This window comes from Xiphophorus hellerii, chromosome 9 (genome assembly GCF_003331165.1).
Source record: "Xiphophorus hellerii strain 12219 chromosome 9, Xiphophorus_hellerii-4.1, whole genome shotgun sequence".
Classification (NCBI taxonomy): Eukaryota; Metazoa; Chordata; class Actinopteri; order Cyprinodontiformes; family Poeciliidae; genus Xiphophorus; species Xiphophorus hellerii.
In genome coordinates, this window is record NC_045680.1 from 14,144,708 (window position 1) to 14,164,774 (window position 20,067).

Below are 20,067 nucleotides of genomic sequence, written 5' to 3' on the forward strand. Positions count from 1 at the left end.
TAACAAGATGCAAAACTAATCAAAAGTAATTGAGAATAAAAGCATTTTAAGTGTTTTTTTTAAAGCTTAGTAATCTTAAAGAGAGCAAATACGAAACAAATAGACAGTAAAAGAGCACTTAAGAAATATTCAACTGGTGAACCATTCAAAACTTCTTCCGTCTTTTACCTGGTTTTAGGTAAAAGAAGGAAGCAAAGAGACGAATCAAAGACTGGCTGATAATCAGATCTTAAGCTCATAAAAGCCCTTTTACTGTCCTTTTATCTTTATTGGTGACAATGAATTAATTATTTCAAATGTTTGAGTTGTAAGGAACAGTTGTTCAAGAAATGTAATATTTAGGAGGAATTTTGAGGGTCACAAATGACGATCTCCAGCAGGCTAGCATTTAACCGTAGAAAATTATAAAAGCATCAGGATCATATCATTAGTGCTGTTTAAAATTTATATTTAGGCTGCATGATTCTCAGAATTTGAGAGAGAATAAATCTGTGAACATTGTAATAAAATATTGCATTTTTCCCAGACTCAACTAAAAGGAAGTAAACTTAATAACAAAATTCCACAAGACCGATCCCTGAGGAACACCACAATTTAAAGAAAGGTTGCTTCATGTATGCAGCATGAAAAATAGTAACAATCATAAAGCATTAGCTATTATCTGCCTCATCAATACATGATACTCCCTATCCGGTTTTTTTGTTTTGTTTTGGGGTTTTTTGCCTCATGCATAGGTCTGAGTTTAATAGTTTGCTAAAAGCAATCCCACATCTATGCTTGAATACCAAACAGTTTTAAAATACAGTGAAATAACACAATGCTGTTCCTAAAGCATTGCACAAAAGCAACCAATGATTTGATCTGCTTTTAATTTAGTCTGTAGCATATTTAGAAACATGTTTAGTTAATTGTGTGCAAACAAAACTTACAGAAAAAAAATATTCTCATGCTTCATGAACTTAGCATTTGTTTTGAACGCTCTAATGTAATAATTAGTGTTTTGGCTGCTGTCTGGACAAAGTTTGCAAATCATGCTCAATGAAACAGAAAGACCAGAAGTGCTGAGACAAAACCCACATTTCTTAGCTCAATCAAATATGCTTACTCTACATTTCGCATGCCATGCACACAAAGATAAGTCACGCTTTTCATAAACTGTCCGCACAAATTGTATTTTCACAGCTCACTGGCGTTGCCACAAATATTAAATCCCAGACATTACTCTAACAACAAACGGTATCTGAAGTCAGAGTCTCCAGCAGCAATCATCCAAAACAATTCCCAGCATCATAACAGGATTATTTCTTGCTTCAAGTTAAGACTTTTATTATCGTTTTTTTCCGCATCTTATCTTGTTTTACTGCAATGTTTTTAAAGGCTGAGAAGATGTCTATTGAAAATATCTATTGAAATAAGTCACTGACTGATGTACAAGGAAAAATATTTCAAGCTTGCACGTCTTATGCGTATGACAATATCTCTAACTTCAACTAGACTATGTGAAATCTTTACTTTGTGCAACTCAAAATGGGGTTAAAAAAGCTATTTATGTTAATGATTTTTTTTTTAAGTAATATAGTCACAAAGGAAGGATACAAAATGTTATATATTCTGAGTTTATCATGCTGGGAGTGTTAATATCACTAATATTTACCTGTACTACTAGATTTTATTCTAAAAACAGAGCAGCACAGGAAGGACAATGGCAAACTTCAAGTTATATTTAAGAATCTTTTTGTTTCACTCCTTTGCAATAGGTTGCACCAACCCTGTAAAAAATTAGTTTAATACTGAGGTACACATACTGTGACATTCTCACAGATAAAGATTAATGGCATCACTGTAAAAAGGCTCTATTTCAGACTAAAGATGGATGTTACCATGAGTCAGAAAACACAAGTGCTCGTGTGTTGGCTCCAAAATACCTCAAACAGACTCTGAAAGTCATCAAATCATCAGCAAACTCAACTCTTGGATCCACTCGGTCACGACGTACGGCTTTGGGTTGTGTTAGTCAGCAGAGTGGGCTGGAGCGAGAAAATTAGAAAATGCTGGAAACTGTAATTCAAACTTTTGTGGTCAGAGTGAATGTTGTGATTTCCATCATAACAGGAAAGTGTTGAATCTAGTAAGTGAATAAAAGGGCACCATGAATATACCATAGGCCAATAAAAATGTGAAATTTTTTTTACAAATTTAAAAGTAAAACTGCCTTAAGTAAAATTATAACTTGTCCCTTTCTTGAACTGGGTTGGTATTTCTTTTTTTTTCCTTCCTTCCTTAAAACATCAGTAAAACAAATGCAGGCAAAAAAATAGCAACAAATAAACGATTCGTAAAATCAAAAACAAAATATGTTTGAAGAGGAGCAGGAAGAAGCAGTGACTTATCCAGTCACAACAAACGTTTAAACTCTCAATCAATAATGACACTCTATTCACTTTATGATTATATATATTTAAGATTTTGGAATTTTTTTTGCACAGGCTTGAATGCTGTTAATGCAGGGATAAAATTAGAAAAGACGTCATGAGCTCGCTCCAGTTAGTATTATTTTAAATTATTGTACATGGGTCACATGGTCAGATTTTTGGGTCAGTTTATGAGAATATACTGATCTAAATGGCAAAAGTTTCTTTCATGCACAAGACCAGTACAAGTTCAAAAATCACACTTCAGGCCATAATAGTGACCTTATTCTCCGTCATTTCATCTCCTCCTGACCTCTCACTCCTCCTTCCCTTCCTTGATCCCTTCTTCTTTCAGCTTCTCCGAGATCATCAAGTTCAGTCCATCCACCGGAACAAATCCTCCACGTTGAATCAACTATTTCACCTCGGGCACTGAACTTAGCCACTGTGAACAACACATTGCAGGGATCAATGCTCACCAATTAGCTAAGCTCTGTGCCTTTAGCAAGTGGGCGGCTGGCTGAGATTTATGCAGACCTTTACGTGAGACGTCGGCAGTGAAGTCAGTGGTTTCAGATTCTGCAGAGTGTTCAGAGGGTGCAGTGGAGGGATCTCCACTTTTATCTTAGCTCTCCAAATAAATTCCTTGTTTATAAACCCTAAAATCCAACATCTGAAATATAAACCTTCTCCTGTGTGGCTCTGGCTTGCATTTACATCCATTTCCTGGCACATTAGAGCAGAGAGTGGTGAGGATAGTTTAAATTTCAAACAGCTGCAGCCTTAAATACACACAGACACAACTTAACCTTTTAGAGGTCTGCAGAGATGGGTTGATAGCATTTTGGTTTAATTCCTTCAGCGCTCCAGAATCCGGCCTCAAAATGAGTCCCTGAGTGGAAATGTGAGGTCGGGACAGACGTCCTGCTGAGCTGTGAAGGAGTGGAAATCCCTGGCAATGTGATTTTTGTTTCTCTTTGTGCATCAAATCACGGTGCCAGGAACCCTCCCCTAAACAGCGAGACCAGAGGCCCGGTCTCCACCTCTCTGCCCTTTACCGCCCTCCGCACTATTACATTGTTTTTGGACTCCAGATGCTTCTTTTCCGCAGCAGCTGTGGAACACCTGTGACCTGGAGAAAAAAAAAAGAGAGAGAGAGAGAGAGGAGATTTTAGATCCATTATTTCTCTCTGTAAAACAAAACCTTCATATCAGACCTCGCAGTGTTTTGATGATAATATATGATGCACTTTAGAGCACTCATCCAAGCCCTGCATTGGAAGATGACGCAACGTAATGTGCGTAACAGAAAAATCGCATTTGTGAGATAAGATTAAAAAAAAACAAAAAAAACTCTGCGGGCTTTTTGTTGCAGTGATCAGCAGGAAGCAGCAGATGTGGAGTCTAGCTGAAACATGCAGAGCCAGCTACCTGCTCAATTGTTTTAACGCAAACCAGGAAACTCTAGCAATGCACTGCCAGTGGGTGTCTGTGCAGCCCCGGTTTCAGTTAAGACAGAAAGAGTTGGTTTGTTTTTCCACTGTTTAAGGCTTAATGTTGCTTGATGAGGACATAGAAAAATAACAAAACACTTCTGCCGTTTTCACAACTTCCTCCTTGCAGAATTGCAAATGTCATGGTGTACATCTATTCCATCTTTCGGTTTTTTTTTTGTTGTTGTTGTTTGTGCTGTCTTGCAGAGAAATTTTCCGGCCCACCCGGGTGGGGAAGGAATAATGACAGGATTGTTGAGCGGTGAGGAGGAGGATGAGGTTAGGGCCGAGTCTCGGCGGTTTTTCCTTGATCACTTTTTGTGCATCATCTCTTCTCTTTCATTCTAGACTTTAAACCATCTGGGCTGGCGCAGTTTCCTAACAACAGGGTGAAGATGCCGCTTGGAAAAGTCTGGAAAGTTTTAAAACTTCACTCAAGTGCTTTCCATAACTAAATACAATAACTAAGAAGACAAGTCTAATGTTTTCTTCTGTTGCAGGAGATACAGTCTGTTTTGCTTGTGCTTTAATTGATTTATGTAAATAGAAAAGTATTATATTAGAAAACGATCAAAATCACAGTCTTTAAAAATGAAAAACCTTAGATATCCTCTCTGAATAAAGATTCATATTTTTAATTTTTCTCCATAAAGCCTTGGTATTCATGCACAGAGCCTCAGTACACGTTGTACAGCCTTAAAAAAGGCATGCAGACGTCTTCCAGACAGAGAAATATGCCTGTGCTGTCAAGCAGTGTGTTAACAGTCAGCCACTCCCTGCACAGGAATCATGAATAAAAATGTAGATTGTGGGATCTGGAACATAAAGTTGCGCATCAGTGAACAGCAAAGGCAGAGTGAGAGAATGCCTGCGTGTGTACGATTCATTTGCATGCACAACTTGTGGGGTGTTTGTCTAACAAAGGAAAACGAGAGAAAACGCTGAAGACGTGTGAATGAAGGGAGTGGCCGCTGCCCGCTAATGCCACGGTGAGTCACTGTTTGTTTGATGGGCGTGAAAGTCGAAATGGGAAACGAGTGACTGGTGAGGCTGCTGTCAGATTAAAATGAACGATTGGTCACATCTGGCATGAAATCAAGGGTAACGTGGCAAAGATTTAAGTGATTTAAAGGCCCTGTTAGTAAAAAATATAAAAAAGCATGTAGAAATTTATAGATGTATGCTGTTATTTTTAGATATATTCATTCCTAATCCAGAGCCCACATTGTGTGCAGGAGTTACTCATCACTTTAGTTGGTTTGTGAAATGCCAGATTGAATATGTTAGGTCTGTGTGTGTCCAGTGAACAAGATTTATAGCCTGAAAGAACTTATTATTGCATAAAAGGCTGAAGATGTAAGCAAGTCAAATTTAGAAAGCACATGGTTTGCACGCTCAGTCAAACTGACCCCATTCACGCTTGTTGGGAAAATCAGTCAACAAAAGGGAGTTAAGGCAGTGAAGCAAACTGAAAAATGCAATAAATACCTTTTAAGATCTAAACATCTTCATGTGTCTCACTTTTTAATGCTCTCTCGCTGCATTTCTTCCCTCAGAGGATGACAAAAACCACAAACCGTTTACTGAAAAGCACTTTCTCATGTAGCTCAGCTCTGCAGTTGGCAATGTTTACACAGGAGATGTAGAGATAAATGTGGTGGTGACTGCGGGTGTAGCATTCACATCTGAATCTAGCTGTGCCATGCTGATGTCACACTGTGTTTCTCACTTTGGTGCAACTGTGATTTGTCACCTTTCTTAAAACAGAGCACAAGGAAAATGTTTGGACGGAGACGGTGAAACAAGAAAATATCTGGAAAAAGTTTTTAGCCAATCGCTGGCATGAATACAACACCTGGTTGAGGTATTTTTTAAGTTAACATTAGAGATGCTGTCTGTTTTGTGCATCTAAGCTTGACAGCTTGTAGCTTAGAACATTTCACTTTTTTAATTAATTGTTCAGTGCCATATCTTGAGTTACTTGAAAACAAAATTTTTAGCACAATGGATAGCATAAGCTTAGGAAATTTACAAAACCCAACCAGTAAACAAAATAGTTTTTGTCTACCAGCTGAATAGAAATCACAAACCGTACATAAATCAAAAACATTTAAAATTGGAGATAATATAGTTTCTAATTTACTGGCTACAGTAAAATAAAGTAATTTGTCAATGCAGAAGCAAAATTTTAGAAAAATCCAACCATTAATTTGCTGCAGTTATTCAGTTCAGAAAAAAAATCTAACACAAAAAAATAATAGCTTGGGACTGAATACCGTAATTGTTGGTAGCCGCAGTAATAAATGTAACTGAGGCATTTGGATTTTATGCCTTTAATTATTTGCAAATTGACCTAAAAATTCAGGACAAACTCTTTCTGAACATTTTCAAAGGACTTTTTAATGACTCTGAGGCAGAGACATCTGGTTATAGATGCTTTCCTGAATTAATTTTGAGAAACGTCTGTGTGTATCTGTGCCTGTGATCTGATTTTTGTACCTTCTTCTGCCTTAATTTGTCCCTGTTTTGCCAAGAATTCACAGAAAGTAAACAACAATTTACTTGCTGTCTAGAAACTTTTAATTAACAACAATAAGCCGATTTCTAATAGCCACCCTTCAGACAAAAGAACATGTGATTCAAGATAGACACATATGTGATAATCTCTATAAATTAGAAAATAAATACTCATCTAAACCTACCCACAGGAATATCAATACAGCCAGGGCGATTAGCAAAATGTTTAAGCCATCTGGAAATGTGATTACAAAAAAGGCTGGACAAAAAAACTCCAAGGTTCAGCGTTAGAATTGAGCATATAGTGACAAATCAAAATGAGACATTTTCACCCCATTAAATATGTTCAGTAATTACTAATCTAAAACTACTATTGAAGAAAAATATAAAAGGAAACTGAATATAAATTACTGGTGCAAATATTAAAGTTTTTTGGCAGCCTTATGCTTAAATGTAAATAAGGCCAACATTAAAGTTCTGCTCAAATCTAAATTTTGATGTATTTTAAAATGAAAGTAATTAGAAATGAATGTTTTAAGTAGGTATGCAAAAAGACCACTTTTTCCAGAGTTTGGTTGTGATGAGATGCAGATCTAATACTTTTATTAGATTTTGCATATATATTGTCTGCAGTAGCAAAGACTCTTCAAACCTGCCAGCAGATGACTTACTGCAGAAGGAACTTTAATCAGGGTGGCTATAAATCTTTGATATCAAAGCATTGCCCTCAACAACATCATTATTCATCACTGAACAACTGAAATCACAAAGTAACAATAATTATCTATCATAGTATTAAACCTCATAGCTAACCATAAGAACTCCTGAATTTCAGCGGCTGCTTTTCTAAGTTCCTGTAGCATGTAGTTGAGCTTGTGTATCATGTTAACAGGAACAATAGGTGGAGATCAACTTTCAGCTTGATTATTCACAGTCCTTTCCTCAGCCAACAACATTTTTACTTGACAGAAAACACAAACTTTCTCCGCTGCTGCTTGTGTAACAATACCACAGCTCCGTCTGCATCCATTGGTAGGGATGTCAAGCCAGTTTCATAATTTGTCACATGATGTATGAATGAGACATGACGCCCTGTCTTAGGTAAAATGACTTTACATGAGCTCAGATCTTAAATAAGATTTGACCACAAAGTCATTTATTATAAAAAAAATGGTTTTTATCCTGGCAGCACGGTGGTACAGTTGGGAATACAGTTGCGTTGCAGCGAGAAGGTCCTGGGTTTGAACCCTGACCTGTGGTCTTTCTGAATGGAGTTTGAAAATTCTATAAATAAATAAATGTATAACTACCAAGTCAGTAGTATTATTTTGCTGTGGAAAATCTGTGTTGATATTACGCAAAAAATGAGAAAAAAAGGCTGATAAATCCTTTTAAGTGCCTAAATAAAAAAAAATTGGGTGACCAGTGCAGGAAGCCCAAAGAGCCACATGTATCTCTGGAGCTGCTGGTTGCTGAACCCTGACAGAGACAGCATTGTGTACAAGCATTTCCTACACGGTGGTCACAACTGACCAAGCACAAAGGCCTTATCTGAACCAATCGCACCTCTGTAGGTAACTAAAGAACCCACGAGCATTAAAAAGTCATTACCCGTGTTGGCTGGGGCTTGGCTTCATTATTTAGCTCATTAGATCACTCACTCTTGATAATCCAGCCCTCCCATGTGACTGATGATGGGAGCGAGCATAATGCGGGTGCTTTTTCACATGTCCCATTAACAATAATCCACTTTACATAGTTAATGCAATTCAGTGGAGATGTAATTTCATGAAAAAAATAATCAATCATTACCAACCTTTTCTTAGAAAAGACACAGAATAAGACACAAGAGAGCAAAAGAAAAGGAAAAAAACTGAATTGGAGAACATTATGCAACAAAAAAAAACACCTGGTGTTAAATCACATGAATGTGATCTTTAAAGAGGCAACAAGTCACTGGTTAAAAGAGAGATTACAAAATGAAAAAAACAAGAAAAAACGGTCCAGCCCTCCTCGTTGACAGGAACATGATCGGCTATAATGCATGAGGGGAAATGGCACAGCTGCATTAAAGCCTGACGTTGGCTATCTCTGAATCTGATAGCTTTAGCTTTTGCAGCTATTAGCTAAAAGCTGCGGCCGCTCTGATAACATTTGGACTCTGAGGGGGAAGACTGTTATCGAGGATCTGAGAGGAACCCAAGAAGAGAGAGGAGCGAGGAAGTAATGCTCCGAGGAGGGTAAAACCCCGACGATGCGACGAATGTGTGAGATCAGGTGACGTAGCTGTGGAGAAAATAAACCTAGACACAACAACGTGGGAATGCCAGGGAACACTATGTGTCATTGCTGCCATTAGTGGAGCCAAAGATAATAAAGTGTCTCCTGCTGCACTTCACTAATCCTTCCTAAATTTCCAACACACCTCTTCTGCTTTCACCGCCACGTTTGAAAACAAAAGCATGTTCTGAAGAAGTTGAATAGGTAAAAAAAAAAAAGAGAGAGAGAAAGAGAGAGGCTGATTCACCTTTTTAAATGACTTCAGATTAAGGCGCAGAGGGAGTGGAGGAGGTTTGGGAGGAACTATTGAAATGCATCCGTCAGAATGGCGTGTGAGAAGGGCCAAGAGGAGTTGGCGTGTTCGGCTTGTGACCTCTGTAACCAGCAGGCTCCCTCCCACTTCAAGCATGCGATCCCTCCACAAACTCGGGCCTGTTTTTCCACCACACATGGCTTCAATTGGAGTTTACCGCCACCGCTGCTGCTGCGGCTGCTGCTGCTGTTGTTGCTGCGTCTGCAGCAGCCAGGCATAGCATAGCACAACAAACCCGATTATGAAATCAGAAACTGGCAAACACTTCGAGCATCCGGCCACAGAGAGTTCTGTCTTTCCCAGACTCTGTTTGTGTTTTACTTTAATAATTCCTTTATTTTCATATACTTACTTCCATTCACATGTCGTGCATGTGTATATAAACGACCCTTCTTTTGGAATCCCGCAGCCGAGCCAACAAGGCAAGCTGTTTACTACTCCATTGCTCGTAAAAAGAAAATATGCATCTGTCGGGGCCTGTATCAAAGGCTCCTTCATTTGGTTGCTGGCTAAGATGGTTTTGAATGTGTGCTGCCTGTGATTGCCTCGGTTCAGACGGAAATTCTCTGCGGTAGACGCAAGGCCGGGCAAAAAGAGCCGAGGGAAACCACGCTGTCCCAGCCACTTTAACACTCTGCATTTGATCTAAGCGAAACCCACCTACCTACCTACTGAAAGGAAAATGCTGCATGCTTATCCATATTTCCTACAAATTAAAATGCATTTGTTGTAGTTAATTTACTGTGTTAAAATAAAATGGCCTTTATGGAAAAGCAGAAAAAGCAAGGAAAAGCCATAAAGTCTATTTTGCCACACACCATGTTGGAGACACAACAAAACATGTGAACAATGTTCAAGAGGCCAAAACTGAACTTTTTGTCCTCCCATCAAAAATGCTGATGCGTCACAGAAAACAAACACATTCTCACCACCATGAAGGAGCAAACTACAAAACACATGAAACTGGAGTTAAGGTTCACCTTCCAGGAGGATAAAGACCTCACACTACAGCCAGAGCACCAATGGCCTAGTCAAAGACCAGAGTATTCATATTCATTCCCTATTGAATTTTGTCAATTTTTGTCACTTTAGAATAACAGACAAGGACAAAAAAAGGACATCTATCTATCTATCTATCTATCTATCTATCTATCTATCTATCTATCTATCTATCTATCTATCTATCTATCTATCTATCTATCTATCTATTGAACTCTAATAGAAAACATCTGTTCACTGTTGTTGAGCCAACGCCCATATTAGCATCTGTTAAAATGTAAATAGGCCCTTTTTCTAAATTAAATGTTGATTTTAACCCAAACTTAAAGGCACAGCATCATTATATTTTGTGTTAAATTGTAGTACAAATCACGGTCTTAGGCTTAATTCATACTACGGTAGGTTCTGTTCACTTCTGAAACCGAACCAAATATTTCTTATTAATCCAAGAAGTGTCGCTCACCTGGCTCGTCTAAATTCCTTCGTATCCGGCAGCATTACCCACGATCCACGCTTATTCTTCATACCCAACTGATGTAAATCTATTCGTGCTGTCTGTGCAATTAAGTCTTGGCGTATTAGCTTTGTTCTGGTGGAACAAGTTCCCTCATACATGGGAACAGCTCACTGATCTAGCAGACACAGATAAAGGGTTGGAACATGCTCAACTATTTGAACTATTCGTACAGAAATGTTCTAAACTTTTGACTTTAGGTTGAGTTTATCAACCTCCTTTTCCAAACAGCAGAGAGATTATGGCGCTACACAAAACCCCCCATAGTCATGAGACTCGTGCGAGAAAGTGCTGGTACAGCAGCTTCAAGTCATGCAGGTGTGTGAAATATCTCTTTTTCTCTGTTCAGGGAGATTTCAATCGAATAAAAAGAAAGTTCTGTACCTATGATTTGGTCTTGAAAAGTTCTAGGAAAAGAAAGGACAACAACCTCTTGTCGAACAAGCAGATCCAATGCCTTCCTGTTTCTCATCATCCAAAGATCAAAGCCAGGCTGAGACGACTGCACAACACGTCTGAGGCTGAAGCTCTGATCGGATCTGTTGTCATGTGTTTGTGACAAGTCAGCAGCCGTGAAGGAAAAAACAAGAAAAGGCACAGCAGAAGTCAGCTAATAAGATTTGTGAAAAGAATGCTGCACCCATACTGAGAGGAAAGTGTGTGTGTGTGTGTGTGTGGGTGTGCGTGCGTGTGTGTGTGTGAGAGAGAGAGAGACAGAGAGGAGTGTTTGCCACTCACCGTACCCTCTGGCGGTCCTCTGGTGGTCCAGGACGGCGTCTGAGTCACATCAGAGTTCAGATGAGGATATTCACAGAGTGGAAGAGACCCCAGTGACTGAATTACTGGCTGACAAACTAAAATCTGGCTAATAACTGACAAGAAACCCGCCCGGCTGTCTGAGTGACGGAGGCGGCTCCAGAACTCCTTCTGCAGTGGAAATCCTCAGAGGGCTCGACTGCCAGAGCTGTCTTGTCCTGTCATGTCCCGGTCTGTCCAGTGCCAGTTCTCTGAGCTCTATGGCCCAGCAAGAAGCAGAGAGAGGTGGGGAGGTGGTGGTGGTGTGGAGGGAGGGAGGATAAAGCTCTGTCCCCCCAGTTCCCACAGTCTGCTTGGAGAGGAGAGGAGGCAACTCTGCTCCCATAGAGGTCAGATGTGGAGTTAACACACCCAGCCAGCTGCCTGCCTGCTACTGGACTCGTCTCCCCTTCTCTTTCCTCCGTCTCTCCTCCCTGCAAGCCTGATCAATCACCCTGAAGACACAGCAAGTGAGCCACTCAGCCCAGAGTTACAGTACAGATTCACAGAGACTTTCACCCATTGTCCCAGGAGATTCATATGAGAGTCTGAAGGCAGAGCTGCCGGTCCTCCCTTACCCTCCTCCCTAACCTAACACTCCCTCCTCCCTCCTTCCCTGCCTCTCCTCTTACATTCCCCTCTCTAGTTCTTTTTACAGCCTCCGCTGAGACGCTCTTATTGTGTGGCAATTACATTAGCCTTTAGCGAGCAAGGAATGGCTCTTAGTGTCTAATGCAATGTTGTGTCTCTTTGTCTTTATCTTTCTCCTTATCTTTCTTTCCTCTGTCTCTTCGTTTTTCCTTGTCTATCAGTTGCACATCCAAGCGTCCACACGGACACTTCTTCTTCTTCTTTCCCTACAGTTATTCCATCTTCGTCTGTGGATTACTCCTTAAAGTGACGCCGTGTCTCTCTGTTGCAGGTGCTTCTGTACTTTTAGTGAGTCAAGGGGGAGGATTGGGTTTCTGCAGGCTGAGAGGCATTGATTCTGTGTTTGCCTTATGATTATCTCAAATGTTTGCAGGCTGTTGCAGAGCTATGGGGCAATCCATCACTGCAAAAGATGCAGAAACTATGCAGAATGAAACAATGAGCAGAAAAACAAACTCCCAACAAAAGTTGCCACTATATAGCCTTGCAACAGTATCCAGCTTGAACTTTCTCACATTTTGTCAAATACAAAAGGCTGAAAAGGCAAAGCAGTGCTGGGACTACACAAAACAAAGGACCAAGTAACTGGATTTATGACATTTGTAGCAAAATGTGTTCTCGTGAAAGAAAACAGTTTGGCACAAATTGGGGATCATTTCATCTCATCATTTTGTGTCATTTTTTTATGCCTTTTTATTTGCGGGAAAAAACTGCTATGCATCAGTTTGTTCCCTTTTAGACAAGTGATGATTTGAGGTAGTTTTCTTTAAACTGCTCATAATAGGATAATGTGGTTTTGTGAGTCATAGTTATTTTGGTTTGGTCCGGGTTTATAATCTGTCATATTTCCAAAGAGTGAACTGGTCCAAAACAGGAATCAGAAGCACAATCAATGGAAATAAAATGTTTAAAAATCTGCTTTTGAAAGAAATTATATAATTTTAATATTTTTTAGTATGTATGTAGTTTAAAAGGGCAGTAGTGTGTATCTCCAAGACACATAAAGGGATTTTATAGCACAATAGCCATGTTACCTTCAGTTGTCATAAAAAACTTTCCTCCATTCTGCCATGTATAACCATTCCTACCAGACTGAAAAGTTGTTTGTATAATGAGCTCAGCAGATGAACAGTTTTACCAGGTGTTTGCTAATTGCTGCTGGCTAGTCTGAAGGAGCTGAGTAGGGGAGTTGACTGCATTAGGGAGAAGCTTGGCTGGAGACAGCAGCTCAGAGGAGAACCTTTGAGGAAATAAGGGACGTTTTATATGAGCAAATGTTTAGGTACACCCAATGGGCTCCAAGGATTCTTCAAACATGCAAGAAAGCATCAGATCAACACTCCAGGTATCTTTTTGATGATGGAATAACATTATGAAGTGATATAAGGCTCAGAATGATTTACATATGATTTTACATAATTGTGTCCCTTAAAAGACGCAAATGCAGAGCGAAAACTCTGATGAAAATGGAGAAAAACTGAAGAGCTTAAATACAGAGGCAGGGCGGAGATAGACAAAAAAACGAGATGAGTTAATCAGGGTGAAATGTAGTCCAGCCGTGGCTCGGGGAAGACTGGGTTATTCAGGAAGGAAGACCAATTAACACAGAAGGAGCTGAACTATTGAGGAGGTCTTCGAAGTACTCTGCAGACGCGACTCTGCAATGTCGCATGGACATCGGGGGCAGTTCCCCTGGATTGGCAGACTGGGGTGGTGGTCCCCCTGTTCAAAAAGGGGGACCGGAGGGTGTGCTCCAATTATAGAGGGGTCACACTCTTAAGCCTCCCTGGCAAGGTCTATTCAGGGGTCCTGGAGAGGAGGGTCCGTCGGATAGTCGAACCTCGGATTCAGGAAGAGCAGTGTGGTTTTCGTCCTGGTCGTGGAACGCTGGACCAGCTCTACACCCTCGGCAGGGTCCTGGAGGGTGCATGGGAGTTCGCCCAACCAGTCTACATGTGTTTTGTGGACCTGGAGAAGGCGTTCGACCGTGTCCCTCGGGGAGCCCTGTGGGGGGTTCTCCGGGAGTATGGGGTACCGGGCCCTTTGATACGGGCTGTCAGGTCCCTGTATGACCGGTGTCAGAGTCTGGTCCGCATTGCCGGCAGTAAGTCGGGCTCGTTTCCGGTGAGAGTTGGACTCCGCCAGGGCTGCCCTTTGTCACCGATTCTGTTCATCACTTTCATGGACAGAATTTCTAGGCGCAGCCAAGGTGTTGAGGGGATCCGATTTGGTGGCCTTAGGATCTCATCTCTGCTTTTTGCAGACGATGTGGTCCTTTTGGCTTCATCAGATCGTGATCTGCAGCTCTCGCTGGAGCGGTTCGCAGCCGAGTGTGACGCGGCCGGGATGAGGATCAGTGCCTCCAAATCCGAGGCCATGGTCTTGAGCCGGAAAAGGGTAGAGTGCCTTCTCCGGGTCAGGGGGGGTGTCCTGCCCCAAGTGGAGGAGTTTAAGTATCTCGGGATCTTGTTCACGAATGGGGGAAGAAGGGAGCGGGAGATCGACAGGCGGATTGGCGCAGCGTCTGCTGTCAAGCGGGCGCTGTACCGGTCCGTCGTGGTGAAGAGAGAGCTGAGCCAAAAAGCGAAGCTCTCGATTTACCGGTCGATCTACGTTCCCACCCTCATCTATGGTCATGAGCTTTGGGTCATGACCGAAAGAACGAGATCGCGGATACAAGCGGCCGAAATGGGTTTTCTCCGTAGGGTGGCTGGGCTCTCCCTTAGAGATAGGGTGAGAAGCTCAGTCATCCGGGAGGGACTCAGAGTAGAGCCGCTGCTCCTTCACATCGAGAGGAGCCAGTTGAGGTGGCTCGGGCATCTGGTCAGGATGCCTCCTAGACGCCTCCCTGGTGAGGTGTTCCGGGCACGTCCCACCGGGAGGAGGCCCCGGGGAAGACCCAGGACACGCTGGAGGGACTATGTCTCTCGGCTGGCCTGGGAACGCCTCGGGATTCCCCCGGAGGAGCTAGAAGAAGTGGCTGGGGAGAGGGAAGTCTGGGCCTCCCTTCTGAAGCTGCTACCCCCGCGACCCGACCTCGGATAAGCGGAAGAAGATGGATGGATGGATGGATGGAGCTGAACTAAAAGTCTAAGGATCTTAAAACCAAAATGGGAAAATCATTTTGCTTTTCCCAGTTTGGTTTTCAAAGAAAATCATTTCAAACAAAAACACAAGCCTAAGCTAAGACGCTACATAAAAAGAAATAAACTGATACTGCGCCGTGATAAACTGAAATTGGATAGACTTGTTGAACACAAATAAGCCACAAGGAAAATAACAAAAAAACCAAAATCCAAACACCCAAAAATTGCTACATTTTCATAATTATTTCCACAATTCATCAAAATATTTACCTACCATGAGAAATAAACTGATATGCAATGGTTAAGTTTACGGATAAAGTGCTTGCAGTAGGAAATAAAAGGAGTTTAGGACTAAATGCTGGTTTATGGGTGGATAATGGAAGAATAGATCAGCAGAGAGACACCAAAGAACCATGTTGCAGCTCAGAAAACATAGACCCTTGTCACAATAGCTCAGACATCAAACTGATCATCCCTGTAAACAACCCAGCCATCAAGTGCAATAGGAGCGCTTCACAAAGCCACTGTCTAAGAGACCCTTCAGGGTGACAAGAAGATCACCGGGTAAAAAACTGAATCTCAGTTTTATCTCCACTTTTATTACTCCCACGCGTCTGTGGGCAGTCTGTTTGAATGTAAACAAACAGCCTTTAATTTCATCAAACTAAACCATTTCTGTTTTATGTCACCAAGGATTATGAAAACAATTCATTTTTAAATAGATTTAAAGATGGAAGTAATTCAATTAAGTATGAGAACGGCAAATTTCCCCAAAATAAAAGAGAAGTCATTTTGTCCAGTGAGGTCCCTGTAGCCTGGCTGGTTCCTCCTGGCTGTAAATCCAAAATGTTTAAAGGGCAGCAGGAGAGATTAGACTCTATTTCAAACAGCACAGTGTGACCAGACATATCATTCATTAATTAAACTCTCTTTGAAGTTAGATAATATCTTACACAAGCAGTTTCTAGGTCCAGAGCAGCCACTGCAATGCTTACAGTAACTCACAGTCATATAGTTTATTGGTGCAATCTGTGATTTCATTTTACACTTTTAGTTTCCTAGTTACTGAGACAATAACTCAAATATCTATCTATCTATCTATCTATCTATCTATCTATCTATCTATCTATCTATCTGTCTGTCTGTCTGTCTGTCTGTCTGTCTGTCTGTCTCCGTCCGTCCGTCCGTCCGTCCGTCCGTCATTCCGTCCGTCTAAATCTGTTCACTGTTGTCGAGCCAACGCCCATATTAGCATCTGTTAAAATGTAAATAGGCTCTTTTTCTAGATTAAATGTTGATATGGAGCCAAATTTAAAGGCACAGTACCATTATATTTTGTGTTAAATAGCAGCATAAATCTATTGAACTGGTCAACCTTTTCATTGAAACTTCAAATTCCCCTCCATCACTGTGGAGAAGCAGCAGAAACCAATTTTTTTTTTTTTTTTTTTTTTACCAGATTTGACAAACAAACCATGGCTGCTAGATGTTGCAGCCCAATGTGAAAACTAGAGGAAATTAATCATCACATACAGTGGGAAAAAAAACAGACATCACAACAGCATCAGTCACAGATCACATAGGTGATACCATGTCAGCAGAAAACAAGCCAAGTTCTCAGGCTGAGATGTTCATTGCTCAGGCCAAGGTGCTGATATTTGGCTGTATTTATCTTCCCCCCCTCCTCCTGTTCTTGTTTGTTTGTATAAAGTTGTCTAAAAGCGTTCAGACTTTCCAGGAGACCGAGCCAGGATAGAGGAGAAAAACCAGGGCGTCTGACTGGGATCGTACCCTCATTTTCAGTGACTAAAACCAAACATTCACTGAAATATCAAGCAGAGAGATTTTCCAGCCTGCAAACAGTTTCACTTAGTTAAACATGTCTGTGTTACTGTACACACACAGTGTCACAAACTGTTTGTGTGATGTAGTCTCAATTTCAGGAAAAATATACATTCTCAAAGTCAAGGTCCGTACTCCGAGGTTACTCACATGTCTTACTGGGATCATTTGAAGGGTTTCAATTAAATGTTTAGACAGAGACTGTGGTTTAAGGTTTTTGTCTTAACCTTTAACATAATGTCTACAAACAGAGAAACCGCACATTTAACTCTAGTCTGGCTTCTGTCTGGTCAGATGGGGCAAGCAATATTGATTTAAAAAATATTCAGAGGACAGATTCAAATATTTTTCTAAGAACAGAAATCATATATGAGTTAAACAAGATGAGGTGTTATTTGTCCGACTTATCTGGATTTAATAAAGACAAGGACTAACTAACCTGAAAAAGCTGTAAAGAAAATGTTCAACATTTCATGTTAGAAGGATTGCTTCCTAAACATGCCAGATTTAAAAAAAAAAAAGATATATTTATGTATATTATAGAACAGAGTAATAGAAATATCCCTTTTTGTCACACAGTTGAGAAATTCAGTCCAGTTAAGTGGGAGCACTTATAATCATACAAAGGTAAACAATCAGGATGACTTTCGACACCCTTAATTAAAAGTGATCTTGATCTACAGAAATGTTTTGTATCTGGAGTTTTGATTATATTTCTCAAATTTTCTGTAAAGTTTGTTGCATGTCACCATTACCCACCCAATATTTAAAAAAGAAGTGTGATGTTACTAACATTTAACTTGAAAAACTACAAAATAGCTTCTAGTTACAACACTAGGAGTCCTCCAGGGTTGCCTCAAGGTAAAACATTTTATTTGAACAAATAAAAACAACATCGTCCTGAAATAATCTGATGAACAACTGAAACAAGATATCTCCACATGCTGTACAAAAATACACTTTTCCTTCATGCCTGAGATTATATAAGACTACATTTTATCTGTTTTAGGTCCAGATTATTAAGGCCCTGTCCAAATAGAGATAGTTTTAGCTGCATCCACAAATGTTTGTTGTCACGTAGGCTGTGCATCTACACAGATTTGATGTCTTGAGACACCAGAAACTATCATATTTGACTTTTTTTTTTTATCACATTCTGCTGATCAAAATATCTCTCAGATCAGATAAAGAAGTTGTCTCTATTCTGTGTGCACCTGCAGACAGAGTTGCTGCAGCTGCTGCCTTTGTTGTTATGCCGCATCATCTTTTAAAGTTTATATTGTTCACTCTCATTAACTCTGAAATGCCTTTTCTTTAGCATAGAAAAAGTGTTTAACCTTTAACCAGTAACCATAGCAAACTGAAACTGACTGCATTTTGTTATCACTAGAATTGAACTGAAACATATTTAGTTACATTTGTACTTGTTTTGATTATTTATGTATATGTATATAAAATGGATCTCAGTTGGACTGAATGTGTATTATTTCAAGTCACAAATATTTAATCTAACTCCTTACTATCAAATACGTTTTACTTTTTTCGCAGCCATTCATACTTGCATGTGTTTTCTTTAAGGAAAAGGACACACAGCTATATTTGTGTGCACATTTGTGTAAATATTGTGTCCCTTTTGCTGCGTCGTCTCATTTTATATTTTCATTACAAACTGTGGACTGCCAGAGCGGAAAGATTGAGCTGATGACAGACTGAGAGAGAAATGCAACAGGGTGGGCCGAAGACAGTGCCAGCGGGGATGCCACGGAGGCTGCTCTGCCAGGAAAAGAAGGCTAAGCTTGAGGCGAAGGAGGGAACATGCCACACACACACTGACAAACACGCACGCACACACACGCACACATACACACATACAGAGCTTTTATTTTTGGAAAAAGCTCTGTATGTGCACATAAATAGAATGACAACAGATCTCCTTGGAGACAACCATTTACACTGGAAACACAACCACACAGCAGACACCAATAATACATGCAAATGAGCTCCAGTGGCACCGTAGCATGTGGCAGAGGTCCAAATCTTCTGCCCACATCCTGTTTCCAGACTGAAGCGGAGCTCGCCTCTTCGCACAAGGCAGCAGCACATGAAAAATGGCACAAAAAGAGAATTTTTTTTTTCTTCTTTTAATTAAAATTGTTTCCAGTCATGTAGCAGGGCACATGTTTGGTGCATTTGCAGAAAATGAGAAAATAATATTCAGATGTGTTTTAATTTCCCTTAATTTTGCCCAGGGGAGGAAGGGGTGCCTGAGTTTTCAGAATTATATCCCCAATCAGGCCCAGTATGGGGTACGAGTCTGTATCAGCGATAACTCCAGTGACCGTTAGAGCACCCTCTGTGCAGCTGTGCTCCATTGTTGTCCAGATATAGAAAAGCAGCAACACATACACACTCAGATGAGGATATGTCTTCGGTGAATATATACACATATGTTCCCCAAAGCTCCAGGACTTTTTGGTGTAAACCCATAAAGAGAGGGATTGTGTGTGATGCATGCTGCCTGGAGGGTCTTCTGTTGGACCTCGAACAGATTTTTTTCCACATCTTTCTAAGCCAGAAGGTCATCTGTAGCTCAAACACACATACATTTACGCGTGTGTGTGCGTGTGTCTGTAGGGGTGGACCGGTCAAATGCTTTCATTTTTCCACTGTGTCTGAAACATAAATATTCACAAACCTTGAAATTTTTCATATTTTGCCACGTTTCAAATGCAAACTTCAGTGTGTCTTATATGCAATTTACATAATAAACTTGCACATGGTAGTGCATAATTGTGAAGCTCGGCAATTTTTACACATCTAGAGAAAGATTTCTTTATTCGTTCTTCTTTGCATTTAGATATTACAACAAAAAATGTTTTGCATAAAGGATAAAACGCAACATTTTGGTCTAATCTGACAACAGCAGCTTTTTGACTATTCTGTTGTTTCACCTACAGGGCAGCACATCTGTGGCCTTCACAGAACAACTAATTCATAACTGAGTTTAGAGTAAATGCAAACCATTTTGAAGACCATTTGGTTGCTCAAATTTCACAATCCTGCACAGATTTGTCCTGGTTCATCACATTTGCATTAAAATGCATATTTTGATTGTAATCGTTTCAACTTCTAGGGTCTATGGGCTCTAGGAACACTTGTTTTTTGT

At 40.4% G+C, this 20,067-nt stretch overlaps 1 long non-coding RNA gene across 1 annotated transcript; it reads right to left on the minus strand.

Annotated features, from left to right (window-relative positions):
• Positions 1 to 852: 852 nt before the first annotated feature.
• LOC116726116 (uncharacterized) lies at positions 853 to 12,763 on the minus strand. Its single transcript, XR_004340544.1, has 2 exons — positions 11,266 to 12,763; positions 853 to 3,543 (listed from the first exon to the last, which is right to left on the minus strand). It is a non-coding gene; the product is annotated as an uncharacterized LOC116726116 (long non-coding RNA).
• Between the last annotated feature and the right edge of the window lie 7,304 nt (positions 12,764 to 20,067).